The 16,176-nt window shown below is 26.8% G+C and overlaps 1 long non-coding RNA gene across 1 annotated transcript; it reads left to right on the forward strand.

Moving 5' to 3' along the window:
* Positions 1 to 5,517: 5,517 nt before the first annotated feature.
* On the forward strand, positions 5,518 to 6,025 carry LOC148206689 (uncharacterized). Its single transcript, XR_015786295.1, has 2 exons — positions 5,518 to 5,629; positions 5,763 to 6,025. It is a non-coding gene; the product is annotated as an uncharacterized LOC148206689 (long non-coding RNA).
* The last annotated feature ends 10,151 nt before the right edge of the window (positions 6,026 to 16,176 follow it).

Raw genomic sequence — 16,176 nt, forward strand, 5'->3', positions numbered from 1 at the left:
TGCTGCACTGTCGAATGACCACCGCAAACACCCCGCATCGCCGCACCACGAAAAGCCACACCACCACACCACAAAATCAAACGGATATGGAGACAGGAATATGAAGAAGAACCAAATGGACATGGAGAAGAGAAGTAAGAGTTGGGAGATGTGAAGAAACGGATCCGATTAAAGTTGGAGGGTGTGAGAATCTGGAAAGAAAGAAAGTGAGACTTGGAAGAGTGTGGGAGTGGGGTTGCGCGAGTGAAAATGGGTGAGTAAAAATAGGTAGGAATTTAGGGTTTCAAAATAAAGTAAATAAATAGGATTAAAAGTAAAAAAAGACTACTTTTGTAATTAAATAATATTGTAGAGGGTTGGGGAGGTGGAGGGAGCAAGGGGTGGTGGTGGAGGAAGCAACACCCCTTAGTCATACCATTATGCTAGGCTAGATTCCATAACGTAGTAATTTGTCCGTTCAACGTTATGACAATTAAAGTAGAGTATTTATTAGCATTTATGAAGAGTTTTCAATGTTTCTAAAGGTAACTAATGAGAGTCAAGTATATAAAGGAGGCCCAGTTTCAAGTAAAGGTAGTTTAATCTTTCTATTATCATTAAAGTTATCATATACTTTCCTATCATTGACTTGAACGTGAGAGTACTTCTATATACCCTCTTTGGTTCATTATAACCATATTATTAGACAAGGACATCCCAATTTATGAGACAAAGTACATCTCAATTAGCAACCTAGGAATAACACCATACCTTGGAGGAGAAATTGGTTCTATACAAAAACAAACTCAATTGAGTCTCTATATTGTTTAAATAAAGACAATATGGTTTCTTTCGTGAAATTAGTCTTAACATCGTTAATAATGACCACATGTGAATCCAAATCATTTTCTCGCTTTCCAACCCTTCTTTGTTGATGATACAATTTCATTGAGATTACCTTGTTCAAAACCAAAATCATAGATTCAAGATATTTGACTTTGTCTACTTTATTGTCAAAGAAGGACACATGAACCTAATTGTGGATTTTGGATTCGTTCCAAAATTCATGGAGGACAACTGAGTGCAAAAGAGACCATATTGTTTTTGTGTAAAAAATATAAAAACTCAATTGAATCAGAAAAAAAAAAAAAAAAAATATATATATATATATATATATATATATATATATATATATATATATATAAAACAAAAATTACTAACTAAGATTTTTATTGGACTAACACGTGATTACTTCCTGTTGAAGTTAATTTCAATTTTTACATTTATTTTATTTAATAAATGTTAAAATTTAAATAAGTCAAAAATAAATAGGGTCAAAATAAATAAAGACCCAAATATAATTAAATCTTATTTTTAATTTTGCTAACAATTAATACGATGTTATTTAAATAGTTCAGTTTAAGGTCATTGATAGAGAAAGATGGATTGATTAATTTTTTGTTTTTTTAAATTATAAATTAAAATATAAACTAATTTTTTGTACTGTATTATTTTTAAAATATAAATATGTAATGATAACTTAAGTTATTAATGCTTATAATTTAGAATTTTATTATTAACTATAATAAAATAATTTAGTAAATAAAAGTAATAATTATTTTAAGTTATCATCTAGACATTAATTAATTAATTAATTAATTAAAACTTTAAAAAAATCTATACAATACAGTGAATGGACCTGTTAATTTGTCATTTGTCCTTTGACAGGATGAAATAAGATTTTTAGTTTCTTTTGTTACTACAGGTTCCATACCTTGTTTTGGCTGACCAATAACGGTGGATCCACTTGTTTTACTACCTATAGAAAAGTGTTTTTTACGAATCTAAAATTTCAAAGATTAATTTAACAAATTTGTATGACATCCTATTAGGAATAGGCTATTTGTGAACCAACTTTCATGAAGGATATTTATTTTATTTTATTTATTTTTTAAAATGGATAAAGTTAAAAATGATTTAACTAATAAAATTTGATTTAACATGATCCTCTCGAAATTTAAGAGGTGGCCTTTGCTTGGTCAGTATAACTTTTTTTTGTCTTCTTTGAGTTGTTTTTAATTTTTTCCAAATAAATTTTAATTCTTTGTTAATTGTTGAAACTTTTAGTGATTTAATATTAAATTTTCACTAGCCTCAAACCAGCACAAAGTTATCCTACACTTTCCTTCTTAAAAAATCTCATAAGACATCGAACTCCCAAAATTCTCTAACAAAAAAATTCTCAACCATTTTCCAAAGATTGAATGATTCTTGTTGACCATCCTTTTATTTAAGAGTGATAAGCTAAGCTAAGAAAAAACTTAGTTTCTACTGCTTAATGTGCGTTAGAATCACACAACAAAATAATCATGTTTGAACAAAATCAAGAAAATGTTAATCGATTTCTTAATAAAAATTTTGCTTCATATTTTTTTCTATTTTAAAATTTGACTTACTAATAACTATGATTACTTTAATATAATAGCAGATAAATAAAGAGAATAGGACAAGAGAAGGTTCAGATCAAAATATCTTTTATCTAGTTGTTAATTTCTTTTACAAGAGAGATTAACCAAATACTAAAAAATACTAAAAAAAATTAAATATTACCATCACAGTAAAAAAATTTAAGAAAGAAAGCACTCTTTTTAAAGTTACAATGAGATGAAAGTGTTCAAAAGTCTTTCACATTCAAAATTAGGTTTAATTATTTTGGTAGGTCCTTTTTTCGTCCAAAATCTCAAATAGATCTCCTACTTATTCGGTATCTCAATTAGGTCCTTATTTTTGAAAACTTGAAACAAATAGAGGTTTACCGTCAAAATGGACAAACACCATTTAAGAGCCCTTACGTGGTATGCTGATAGTATTTTCGCCTAAGCTAAACCTTTTCGCCTAGACGAGATATGCACTGGAACATTTTCACTTAAGCTAAAACTAAGTTTACAGGTGTGAGGTAATTTGGTGCATTGTCCAGCTAAAAAGAAGTCCATCGACGGCGACGCAAAGAAGAAGAACGTGATGGGAGCGTCTCCGACAACGACGTCAAACACGGCGTCGGCAATGTCTTCGGTTCAACCGCAACGGCGCGGGGGCTGGTGTTGGTGTTGCTCCTTGGTTCTTGGGTACCCTCCTTTCCTTTTACAATAACGCCTATACATCAATTGGTTGCCACGTAATAAAAAATTAGACAGGTCACAACAGCCACATCATTACACCGTTAATTAGCTTTTTAACGCCGTAAGCAAAAAAGATCAACTCTAACTAGTTTTTACAAAATATGGGACAACTTTGAACTTTTTTTAAAATATAGGACAACTTTGAACAAACATCTTTATTCGAAGGACTAAAATATGTATTAAACCTTTTAAAAATTATAAAAAGAATATTTTTACTTATTTATTTTGGTGTTGGTTCGATTCGTATGTTATGACACCCATTTTCAATTTTTTTTCTTAAAAAAGTATAAAAGAGTTAAATAAACAATTTCAAAAAAAAATTAATGTGGTGAGCACTCGCATCATGTACACTCATTTTTAAATAATTCAAATATATACGAGAGTGATATCTTCTTATATTTTTTCAAAATGATTAAATAATGTTTTAAATGTATGAGTACTGTGTAACCATCTGTGTTGATATCGTACTTATTATCTTTATTTTTTTCAGTCATGTCAAAAAATACAAAATCTTTGAAAACTAAAAGACATCAACATTTTTAAACAAATAATCTTTTTAAAGAACTATTGATTTTTTTAAGAATATGTAGGAGAATGTCAATCTCTGTTGTTATTTTATAGTTAGTTCTTTTACTATTCTAGTAATAACAAATGACAACTCCAAACTTCTTTTAAAGTCATTCTTTTATTGTTTATTTTTTCCGTCACAGCTTTGGTTGCAACAATAATAAATGATAATCAATTCACATAAATAGTAATAATCAATTATTTTAGAAAAAAGTAGTTTTCTTTTTAAATGAGATTAGTTGTTATGTTGTTACATACTAAAACTAAACTTAAGATATTACAACATGTTACAAACTAAACTTAAGATATTACAACATATTACAAACTAAACTTAAGATATTACAACATATTACAAACTAAACTTAAGATATTACAATATATTACAAAAGAAATTTAGATCAAAAACAAAATACAAGTCTTTTAATTTATTTTTTACTTCTATTTCATTTTTATACTTGATATCATCATCAAAATTAACTTTCTTGAAGCAAAAAGTCCAAAAACTTTTTTTTTTGTCAACAATGTAAACCTTCCTATAACCTAGAAGTAAACCTCGTCCTAACCTAAAAGTAAAGCTAGTATCCTATAATAGAACCTAATATAATCTTATCATGTTTTTAAATTCAGTCAACTTTTCCATCAACTTTTCCATTGAATATTTAATATTAATGGTAAGAAGTGAGAAACTTTTATTAACATATCCACTATACCTCATGAAATTAAAATGTAAACATCTATACAATTATATAATTATTTATTTAAATTATTCAACACAAAACTTAAAGGAGAATTTTTTTTCAGTGACGGTCTAAATCATATATAATAAGATATCAAGCGGTGAAAATTTGAGGGAAAATTGTCAAACACATTAGACCATGACATTGATGTACAACTTTTGTACAATGCATTCACCTTTTCACACCTATGAAGATGATATTTGTAGATATATAAAGTATTTAGAATGTGTAAATTGTTAGACTTCGACGAGAAATGTTAAACATATTTTTCTAAAAGATGTTTGTATGCACTCTACTTTGTATCATTGATGCATATTTGACCTAAAATAGAGTAGTTTGATCTTTTTATGCGTATCATTATATTTTATATTAACTAAATTGTTAAAAAGTTCATTCTTCTAGTGAAAATGTTTTGTTTTGTTTTTAAAAAAACAAAATTATAGGTTCAATAATCATATCTATAATAAATAAATAAATAAATAAATATATATATATATATATATAATTTTGGTATATTATGGTAAATTTTAAGTAATAATTAATATTTATTTTAGATTATCATAAATATTAAATGACGTTTAATTAATAATTAATTTTTAATTTAAAAAAGATCACAAATAGTAAGTGACATTTTATTAATAAATCATGTTTAATTTAAAATTTATTAAAAAACTTAAATTACATTTAATTATCAATAGTTTTTACTTAAAAAACTTATCGTAAATCACAAATGACATTTAGTCAATAATTAATACTTAAGTAATCTTCGGTGCCTTTCAATTAATGAATAATACTATAATTAAAAGGTTATTACATTAAATTAAATAGAGACGGAAGGAGTAAAGTTATTTGAATATGAAATGTGAACCATGTCAAAAATAATTTATTATTTTATTTATTATATCTATTAAGAAACATATTATACATTAATGTGGGAGTGATGATTTTCTCTCTAGTTACCTTCTGAACATACGTAGCCCCATTGCATTAAACAACCTCTGCATGAGCCAAACTCTCATATTATATATAAAGAAGCAGCTTCAGAGAAATAGCTACAAAGACAAAGATACTCTAAACTTTGAATTAGCGAGAATTTCAACAATTTGCGTTCAATGGAGAGAAAAACCCTAGGAATTATGTTCTTTTTCCTCCTCGTCTTAACTGCTGGTAAGTGTGTGTGTATATATATATATATATATATATATATACATATTATGGTATAATTATAAGGTTTAATCATTGGATATATTTTTGGTGATTTATCTTAAATAATAATATTAATATTGTGTTAATGAATCAGATGTATGTGTAAAGAGAGCAGAGGCAGATTGTTATACACCAAGTGCACATTTCAAAGGAGCGTGCTTTCAGAGTGACAACTGCAATATTCAGTGTACGAGTGAAGGTCATCCCGGCGGCGAATGTCAAGGCTTCATCCCTCGCCGCTGCATGTGCATTTGTGATTAGCTTAATTCCATCATTAATCATCTTTCATTAATAAATGTGTGAGATGAAATACACATATACTTTTCATTTCATAATTAATGGAATACATTTTCACTATTAATCATTTCTTCCTCTTTCTCACATATTAAAACTGTTACTGCTAATTTCATCATATATTATTACCGAATATCAATTAAATTGTTGGATTGAATCTTTAGTCTAAAGAAATAATATAATTATATTTAAAAATTAAATATTAATTTCTATCACTTTATAACAAAGATTAAAGAATGCTAGTCAATCTAACAATACTCTTTTTCTTTATATAACATATATTTCCTTTATTTATAACATCTTGTATATAAATAAATCAATGGATTTTTTATTTTTGTTTTTTTTTAATTTTATCTCTTATATAATTTTTTAAATTAAAATAATTACTTTATCAAGTTTGCTCTTTAAATAATCGTTTCTTTAAATTTAATCACTTTTTTTTATTTGATACTTTTTTTTAAAATTCAAGTATGTTGGGTCAGATTAAATTGTCTTGGCTTTATTTATTCTATAATTTTCAAGGTCCGACCTTTTAAGTTATCAAGCCAGTTAAACTACATATATTTTACAATTTTGGTTCGACAATAAAAATCAATAGCTTATTGTTTTGCATATCGTGACAGTATATTAAAGTCGTTTAGTCGAGGTATCAAAATAAAAATTCTCGTCAACCAATTAAAAATTCTACTTTTAACCTTTTTTTATATTTAACGAAACATAATATATAAAAAGGGTTAAATATGTTTTTAGTCCCTAAACTATTAAGCGAATTTGTTTCTAGTCCCTCTTCCAAACTAAGGTACATTTTAGTCCTCCTCCTTCAAAAAAACCTTAATTTTTAGTCCTTCCGGAAGGATAAAAAATTAACGTTTTTTTTAAATAGAAAGACTAAAAGGTACCTTACTTTGAAAGAGAGACTAAAAACAAATTCGATTGATAGTTTAGGGACTAAAAACATATTTAACCCATATAAAAATAATAAAATCATAATTAAATATTAAAGATTTAATGTAATACTTAATACATAATGAATTAAATAATAAAAATATCATACTAATATACTAAATTTCTCGTCAACTCCAAAATTTCCAAGTTTTAACATTATTATTTTTTCATTAATTTTAATTTTTCCAATTTTTCGTATATTATATATATGTATATATAACTAATTAAAGAATTGAAATTTAATTTAAGATTAAGCTTACCCAAATAGAGAGATTTGCATTGGGTATAATTTTGTGATTCATTGTAAAATTTATTTCATCTTTAGCCTAGTTTAAACCCATTGGGTTGTGTGTTTAGATTTATTTTAACAATGGTAGAAAATAAGGGACAAAAGAAAAAAAAGTAGAACAAAAGAAAGATATGGAAAAGGGAAAGAAAAGAAACAATAGAAGATAGCTCAAGACATACTAAATATTAAAAGCTAAGTAAAAAAAAAGTAAGAGAGAATTAAAAAATGAGAGTGAAAAAAGTCAACAAGCTAATTATTAAAAATAATATTTTTATAAAATTGTTATCTTTTTGTTTACAAAGTTTAGAATTCAATAATTAATTAATTATTAGAGAATTTGTATTTTTTATCGCTTGGACAATTAAAATGAAATTTGGTCTCTGATAGAGTTATTGAGCCAATATTGGAATGACGTGTTATGATGTTTTACGTGAACACCTTTACATAGGTATTGGAAGAGGAAAAACCTACTAATTGGGTCATACTTATTACAATAGACCTATAAAAAGGACAAGTTAATACGAGAGAAATGAAAACCTCTTTCAACTAACAAAAGTCCCGTGCATATCAACATTGAATATCTTAGAGATCGTGTATTTCTTAGACTTTCACTTTACAATGGTATTGGAAGGGGTATCAAATTAGGAAAGTTGACACTTAAGTTCTTTGGACCCATCAAATATTTTTTCTTACATGGTCAAATAAATTGTTGTGAGCACTTTAAGTTTTACACTTTAAAGGTATTCATTCTTTTTTTGGAGTACTCATTTTTTTTCTTTTTTCGAAGTACTAATTCTTTATATCAAGTAAAAGTTATGTAGGCAAGTCAATCAAATACGCCAACAAATAACAAATGTTGTAATTAATGAACTTAATTAACATAATTAGTACAATGTGTTATTTATATCAGGTCCCTCCACCACCCCAAGTGTTTCTGCACTTCCCCACTATTTTTTTTATTCCAAAAATATTCTACACCTCCCAACTATTTTTTTTATTCCAAAAATATCCTACACCTCCCCATTATACTCAACAATCTTTCTCTTTCACTCTCCACATTAATCAAGGATTTACATGGCTCAGATTTAAACTTGTGATATATTGCAAAATTTTATTTACACTTTCCTTTAAATAAGTTTGATTCAATCTTATTTTCACTATTCGATATATATTTTTTTCTTCAAATTACTTAATAAATGGTAAAGTTTTGTTCTAAATTTCTAGAAAAATATTTATATATATGTGTGCTTTTTTACATTTAATATCTATAATTTTTAACATTATATTATTAAATACTTAAAATATAAAATAAAAGTTATTTGTTAAAAATTTGGAATTTATTTAGTTCTTTCGTCATTATAAAGTTAGTATATAATAATAATAATAATAATATATTATTTACTATTAATATTATTATGTTTATTATTTTGTATTTGCATCTAACTTTTAAGTTTATAAAATGGAAGTGGTAGAAGCACTAATATTGAAGTTTCCTCTGAATTTTATATTTTGCAATATATGAAGTTTAAATCTAAGTCATATAAATGCTCCATTAATGCAGAGAGAGAAAGAGAAAGATTGTTTAGAATAGTGGGGAGGTGTAGGGTATCTTTGGAATAAAAAAAAATAATGAGGAGGTATAGAGTATTTTTTGAAATAAAAAAAAATAGTGGGGAGGTGCATAAGAGTGGTGGAGGAAGCAACACCGAGTGTGTACAGACAGGCATTAGAATCTTCTTCTGGATCTGTATATATTTTTATTATCTTAATTACAATACTGCTATTTGCACTCCCTTATTTCTTCCTTTTAATTTTAGTTATAACATCTTCGATAATTTTCTATATAATATAACTTTTACAATTAAACTATGAATTATACTTGATTATGTATGTCAAATCATAGATAAACAAACGACACGATAATCAAATTTTATATATGTTTTAAGAATTATATTAGTTCAATTTAAATGAACATAAAAGGATGTCAAATAATTATAGATTAATATAATTTTTTTAATTTGTTTAGATACATAAGAAATTTCAATTCAAAAGTGAATTTTAAAAATAAGTTATGCAATAAAAAGTTATTAACTCATAATTTACATATTATTTTACTTCAATTTCTTTTCTTTCCAAACCTTCTCATTTATTTTTTCTTTTTCATCTTTCCTCAATTTAAATTTTAGCTTAATATTATTATATTTCAATATTCAATTTCATCGCGTATAAGAAAACTGGAGAACAAAAAGGATACTACATATGTTAAGTTTTACCTTTTGAAATAGATTTATGTTTTCGATATTTAAGAAAATACTTTGTAGGATTAAAAAATATATTGCATAAATTATATTTTGAAATATTATTTCATTTTTATGTTCGAAAAAACACTTTTTAAAATATTAAAATAAAATAAATTGTGTTTTAGAAAATACATTCTTGAAATGTGTTGATTTGTTTTTTAATATTTTGGGATGTTAAGGAAACAATCATATTTTGATATATAAAAAAAAATAACATTGGAAAAATCATTTTCTGAAACAAACTTTTTTTCCTTTGAAATATGAAAATTAAAGGTGTTTCAGAAATAGGTTTTTCAGAGCTGTGATATTTTGGAAGAAAAAAGAGAAGATGATGAGAAATAAGAAATATGTCATTTAATAAAAGAAATAAAAGGGTACTGTGTACAGTAAAATGGTGAAGTGTTAATAGTAGGAGTCTCTTAATTTTGGTACCTTGATCGTTAAATCAAGGCCCATCTCTGAGTTGACCCACTGCTTGTGCTCACATCAAAACCTACATCATTATATGCATAAACCATTTAAGAAGAAATCCTAATTGAAATGAAAATATATTTTGGATAAATAATTGTAATATTAGTTGAGTTATTTTAATCTTATGAAATTAATTTAATTTAAATTTGTATGTTGAAATACTTGTAAAAGGAAGCTAGCATAATTTTCACATTTTGTTTGCAAATAAATATATTCTGAAAACTAACTTCCGTAATACCTTATGAAAATAAGTTTCAGAAAGCTTATTTCTGGGGCTTAAAAAACTTCTTCAAATTAACTTCTGTGAATTATATTTTTAGAATTATATTTTTCTTCAAAAGTAATAAAAAAATATGAAGGAATGTTCTGACGAGGGAGAAGAAGTTTAGAAAATAACAAAGCCCATTTAAGACAAGAGGTAGCCCAACAGTTTAAAAGAAAGTTTAAGGTATTTCTTTTACTACCTCCATACCTTCTTTCTACACCTCAATAAGTGTAGAAAAATACCAAATTATTTATTGTACAATTTGGATCTATCGTGGACTTTGCAAATATTTTAAAAACTTAAATAATTCAAAGATGTATTTTAAATTATGCAGTTGAAAATGAATATTTCGAAATACATATCTGAATTTTGAAAATACATTATGTATGAACTATATAATCTAGAAATACATTTAAGACATAATAAAAAACACATTTTAGGATAAAGTAATTTATAAATTTAAAAATTATTTACATTCTATAATCTAGAATAAAATTTTAGATTATACATTTATTAATATATTTTTGAATTTACAAATGTATTTTAAATTTGATAAATATGAAAAATACATGTTTTCAGATTTATTAATTAGCTCCAAATTTATATTTATTTATTAAATAATGTGTTTCTTCAGTTGAAATAGGTAGTAGGAAAATGTGTAATAAGTTGTACAAGAATTTATACATCATATATTTTTCTCTAAGCCAGCAATAAATCGCTCAGCTAAAAAGATGATTACCAAAACAATTCGTTGAGCGAATTATGGACAGTTAAAGGATATGTAGTTGATTATTCGCTTAGCGCACGATAACTATGCATTGAGCAAATTAATTAAATCATAATTGGCTTTTAAGTTCAAGACAAACAGAAAGAGAAAGGAGGAGAGAAGTTTCGGATAAAGGAAAGAAACAAAAACATCTCAGGAACTTCAGGAGACTACTTCAAGTTATCAAGACATCATTTTCGCAAGGGATTGCGTCAAATGTGTATGTTCCAGATGACTAGGAGTAATTAAATTTCTCATTCGTTGGGATTAGATGTAATGAACTCACTGTGATGTAATTTTCCTGTTCAATATATCGTGTTCATTGATATGCTCTTTCTTTAATTTACTATAATTGTATGGAAATATAATGTTATTTGAATGTCTCTAATTATTGGAAAGTAACTTTTGTATGAAAATATAATGTTATTTGACTTAATAGATAGAGCACTTAAGTGATTTGGGATGTAAGGATAGACTCAATAACTTATCCTTCTTAGCATTTGACTTAATGCAAATTGTATGTTAAATTGACTAAGAGATTAGTAGTTTGATATATTATTTTAGAACTAATTGCTAAGGGATTATGACTAGTATGCCTTGATGTGAATGTTTGAATGAAATAATAAAATATTGAAAAGAGTTTTATATTCACATGATTCATGAAATCCAATTCAAACGAAGTTTTTTTTAAATATAAATTCTTTGCACACCAACTATTTGATAAATAATTTAATAAAAGATATTATGTTAATTTTATTTAATAAAAATAAATTTAATTAAAACAAAAATAAAATCAAAATAAATTATAAACCTAAATATAAACATCAAAATAATAATTAAGCTAAAAATAATCCAAGACGGATTGGTCTAACTAAAGTCTAAATAACACAAAGAACGACTGTGAAAGGCTTGTACCAACCCCAGGTGGACATAAATGAACAAAGATACCCTTACCGCAGGAAAATAAATAATAAATTATAGTATGTTTAAATAAAATTCTTTTCATATTTTAAAAAAATAAGGAGAAAATTTTAATTAAAATTTTAATAAATTAACTTATATATAAGTTAATTTTGAAGTTTATCTTGTAAATTTTTTAAAAAGTTTATCTTTAATTCGTACGTGAATTAATTTTAATTTTATCAAAAGTTCATTTTCTTTTTCTGTTGTATTGCTTTTCCTAAAAGTATTTATAGAGATGTACTTTTTTGTTATAATTTATTTTTGTTTTGAATACCAAGTAATTGTTCTATACTTTTTTAAAATCTCAATTAGATGTCATCAAATTTCCTCATAATTTTGATTGAATATATAATATCTGTCATTTAATGTTTAATTTTTTTATTGGATACCAGTAAGACTTTTTTATATAATTTTTTTTCTTAATCTTTTGAAATTAAAAATTATTAGACATCCGTGAATGTTTTTAGTAAAATTTGATCGTTAAAGTGAATTTGTATTTACTGATAACTAAAATATAAAAGAATTCATCATATCATATTTAAAAAAAAAAACAGCTTAAAACATATACAAATAAACTGTGAACAAATTCTTAAACATCTTCTACCTAAATAAATAAATTTTGGTGTCATACTAAATATTTTGCACTAATTTCCTATAGCCATATTTCCATATTTTCCAGGTTTTAATTTTTTTTACTCTAATATTAAGAACAACCTATCCTATTTCTGTTCAAAATATTATATCTCCCATTCACTTGTCATTTTGTTTGCAATAATCACCTTCATTTACCCAAGATAACCTTCAATAAAAAAAACAAAAAACTTCATTATTTTTTTTCCAGACTTCCATAGTGTTTCGAACAATTTTTTTCTCAACCAACCTCGTGTATTTTTTTTTAATGTTATCCCAAAAGAATATGCTCTCTATCAGAGATGAAAAAAAAGAAGTCAAAGTAAAGTCATTGCCATGTATTCTTCACAAGAATATTTTCCAATTGAGAGATAAAGTTGATGTGGGTTTATTATTAAGCACTTTACTTAAATAAAAGATCTAAAAGACATTATTATATACCAAATTAATAGAAATCACACATTATATATTTGCATGGTAAAAACGTAACAAAAAAAAAGCTAGTCTAGTCAACATGCATGGATGAGACTATATTTTAAAAAAACGTGTAAGAATCAAGTTATTAATGTCAACATTTTGTTAATATTTTTATAATTGTTATGAGTTTTTAGCTATCAAAATTCACTTAAATTTTTGTAAGGTGATAAAAGGATAATTTCTTGTTTTATTTTAATAACAAAGAATAATTTTGTGTAAAAGCATGCAGAATAAGGTTTCTTTAACTTGTAAAAATCCAAGTATAAGTCTAATTAATGTGAAACTTATATATCTTCCTAATGAATAACGATATGATTGTTTTCTCAATACCAACCAACTATTTTATATAAATAGAAAGAAGCTTTTAGTATTTGTAGATAAAAAATGGATCTTTCCCAACTAGTTAAAACCTACTCGACCATCAAAATAATAAAGTTGATATTAAGAAACAAATGTTAAGGCACCCCCTTGTAGTTTAATCGCACAACCAAATTGAGCTCTTGTCATGTATCAAAACCCAAACAAAATCTTTAGAACAATATTAAAGATAAAATAGGGCTTTTTCAAAAAACGTTAATTAGGTACATCTTTACCCCAGCTAGCATCTTCATATTCAAATCAACAGAATTCATTCATTCAATCTCTTCTAATTATTATTGCATGACTTTGGGAACAAGTAATTAAAACTCTTGTGGATGGTCTAAGACCCCTAGGATTTTTCAGGTTCACGTTTTTTATTATTTTCTTCTGTCTATCTTTCAAACAGATATCATAAGAGTTAATCTTCACACGTTTAATAGTAATCGTGATCAACTTAAAAATTTGAGGTTAATTAGACTTGCTGACTTGAATGGAAAAGTAAAAAATGTAGGTAGATGATGGTACTGGGAAATTACAAGATAGTAAAGAAATGGAAATTGGCAGCATGCCACCGCAGGACCAACATCCCTTCATTGTAGGTGAGGCTTGAATACAAAGTCTTAGGCTTTGTTTAAGGCCCCACCTTAGAGCATGATCAGCCTTTGCATTAAAGACAAAAGCCATTGAATAGAGAAGCCAGCTTATGATGAAGGCTAGAGTAGTTACTACATTTAGCTTCTCTTTAGCAACTACATATATGTCTAGTTGCTGCTGCTCAATTATTGCTTCGTTTTCTTCGTTTGAAATGGCAAACACCTCAACCACCAAATACTCTTCCTCCTTATATTTGTCTGCTCTTTCAAATACCTTAAGATGAATAGTGTACTTCTTAAAGGAAACTATAGACATGACAACCAATTGAAACATTCAGTCATTGTGTATTGCTTTCCATCAACTGCACAAGTCAGGACATGTTTCTCTTTCAATAATAGTCTTTTTTCTCACAACAAAGGAACCTTTATTATGCGATTTTTAAAAGTCTACATATTCCGAGAACCTCCCAACAAAGCAAATTTGGTTTTAGAAAAGGGTGTCCATTAATTCAAATTTAATTATACTTTTTTAAGCATTAAATCAATCCAAATATATCGATAGATAATAAATTGAAAGTACTTTAAATAACCTCGATTCTTCACATAAAAAGACCCTAAACTTCAAATACCACAATCAATCCTTGAAAATCTCCATCCGCATATTTATTTATTTTGCTGCATGGAACTAGAAAAGCCATTGATTACACTAATTAATCTGTCTGAATATCCGCATATTTAAAGCCGATAGTCCCTAAAATATTTATTTGTTTCTTTCTTACAACTATTTTCTTCCCAAACAATTCAGTCTGGGATAATTATGAAACATTAAATAATGAACATTTCTTCCAACAAAAATTCAAACTTTGATTCCCAAAGTAGTAAGATATTAACTCTCTCAACTATTGTTAACCCATTGGTTCAAAAGTCCTAAAGTATAATCATCAACGTCATTCAAACCAAGTAACAAACCTAATTTTAAAAATTAAGTAGACCATATGCGGTACATGTATATATATATGAACCCCTTGTCAATTACTTAGTCCGGCATAATTTACTGCAGGGGTAGGTGTGCATTACAAATGACAGATTTTCCTTTTGCGCGAAGCATAATTGATTTTTAGTACTTGTTTGTTTTGTTTTACGTTTGTGTATATTTATTATTTTCCATTTTGCGTTGGTTGGGCAGTGGTGGACACAGTAAATTTTGATGATGTTCTCTGGAACGAAAAACATCGGGACTCAAAACGTGCTTGATACAGATACAATAATGTTGGAAAGGTTTCCGTAAGTGGATGATCTGTGTCACTGGTGGAAGATAAGGCAGTGTTTCCTTTGTCTTATAAGTTTCCTTCTTCTTGGTGGCTCTGGGAAGAGATGTACCTGGCTCTCTGACATGCATGATTTCTCTTCCTATGATTGGTGACTGTGGCTGTAAGAGATACCAACTTCAAAAAGTTAATATGCTTGCAATTTTCGGCATTGGGGTATTTCTTTCGTAACCTTGAGTATGATAAAAATGGGGTGATCTTGCAGTATTTGCTGTTGCTCACTCGGGAACCTTATTTTCACTAACAAACTCGATAAAGATCAAAATTTTGGAAACGTTGAACATATGAAAATGTATTAATTATACTATGTCTGTCGACAGATAATATAAATTTGAGCAAACTTTTGTCTGAACCTAAAAACATAATCATGACTTGGTCCTGTTTTTATGTGGTTTAATAAGGGAAGTGGGTTTGGGAATATAGAGCTTTTCAAGCAGGTGGGTCCCATTTAATATGCATATTAAAGCTCGTTTGATGGAAGAATGTGAGGGTTATAGAAAGATAGTAACACTGTCTATGGCCCTCAATTATTCCTCTCAAAGTTAAACACTCGCAACTTTTCTTTCTTAAGAATGACCATGGAAGGTTTTTAACTTTACTGAATGATTGATGATTCCAATTCTAAAAAGGGCCTTTCTCTCTCAATTTTCTCCAACTGCTTGGATTGTTTAATGCTTAATGCTTTGTCTTTGCCTTCGATAAAGTAAGAGTCTTTGGGTACCCACCACTGACCCAAATAAACTCCACACATCTTACTCTCTTCCTCTTGTTTATTTCAAAACATTTTACATCAACATTTTGCTTCATATGAGAAAATAATTAATTAT

This window comes from Vigna umbellata, chromosome 1, assembly GCF_029865625.1.
Source record: "Vigna umbellata cultivar VRB3 chromosome 1, Vumbellata_1.0, whole genome shotgun sequence".
In the NCBI taxonomy this organism is placed as follows: Eukaryota; Viridiplantae; Streptophyta; class Magnoliopsida; order Fabales; family Fabaceae; genus Vigna; species Vigna umbellata.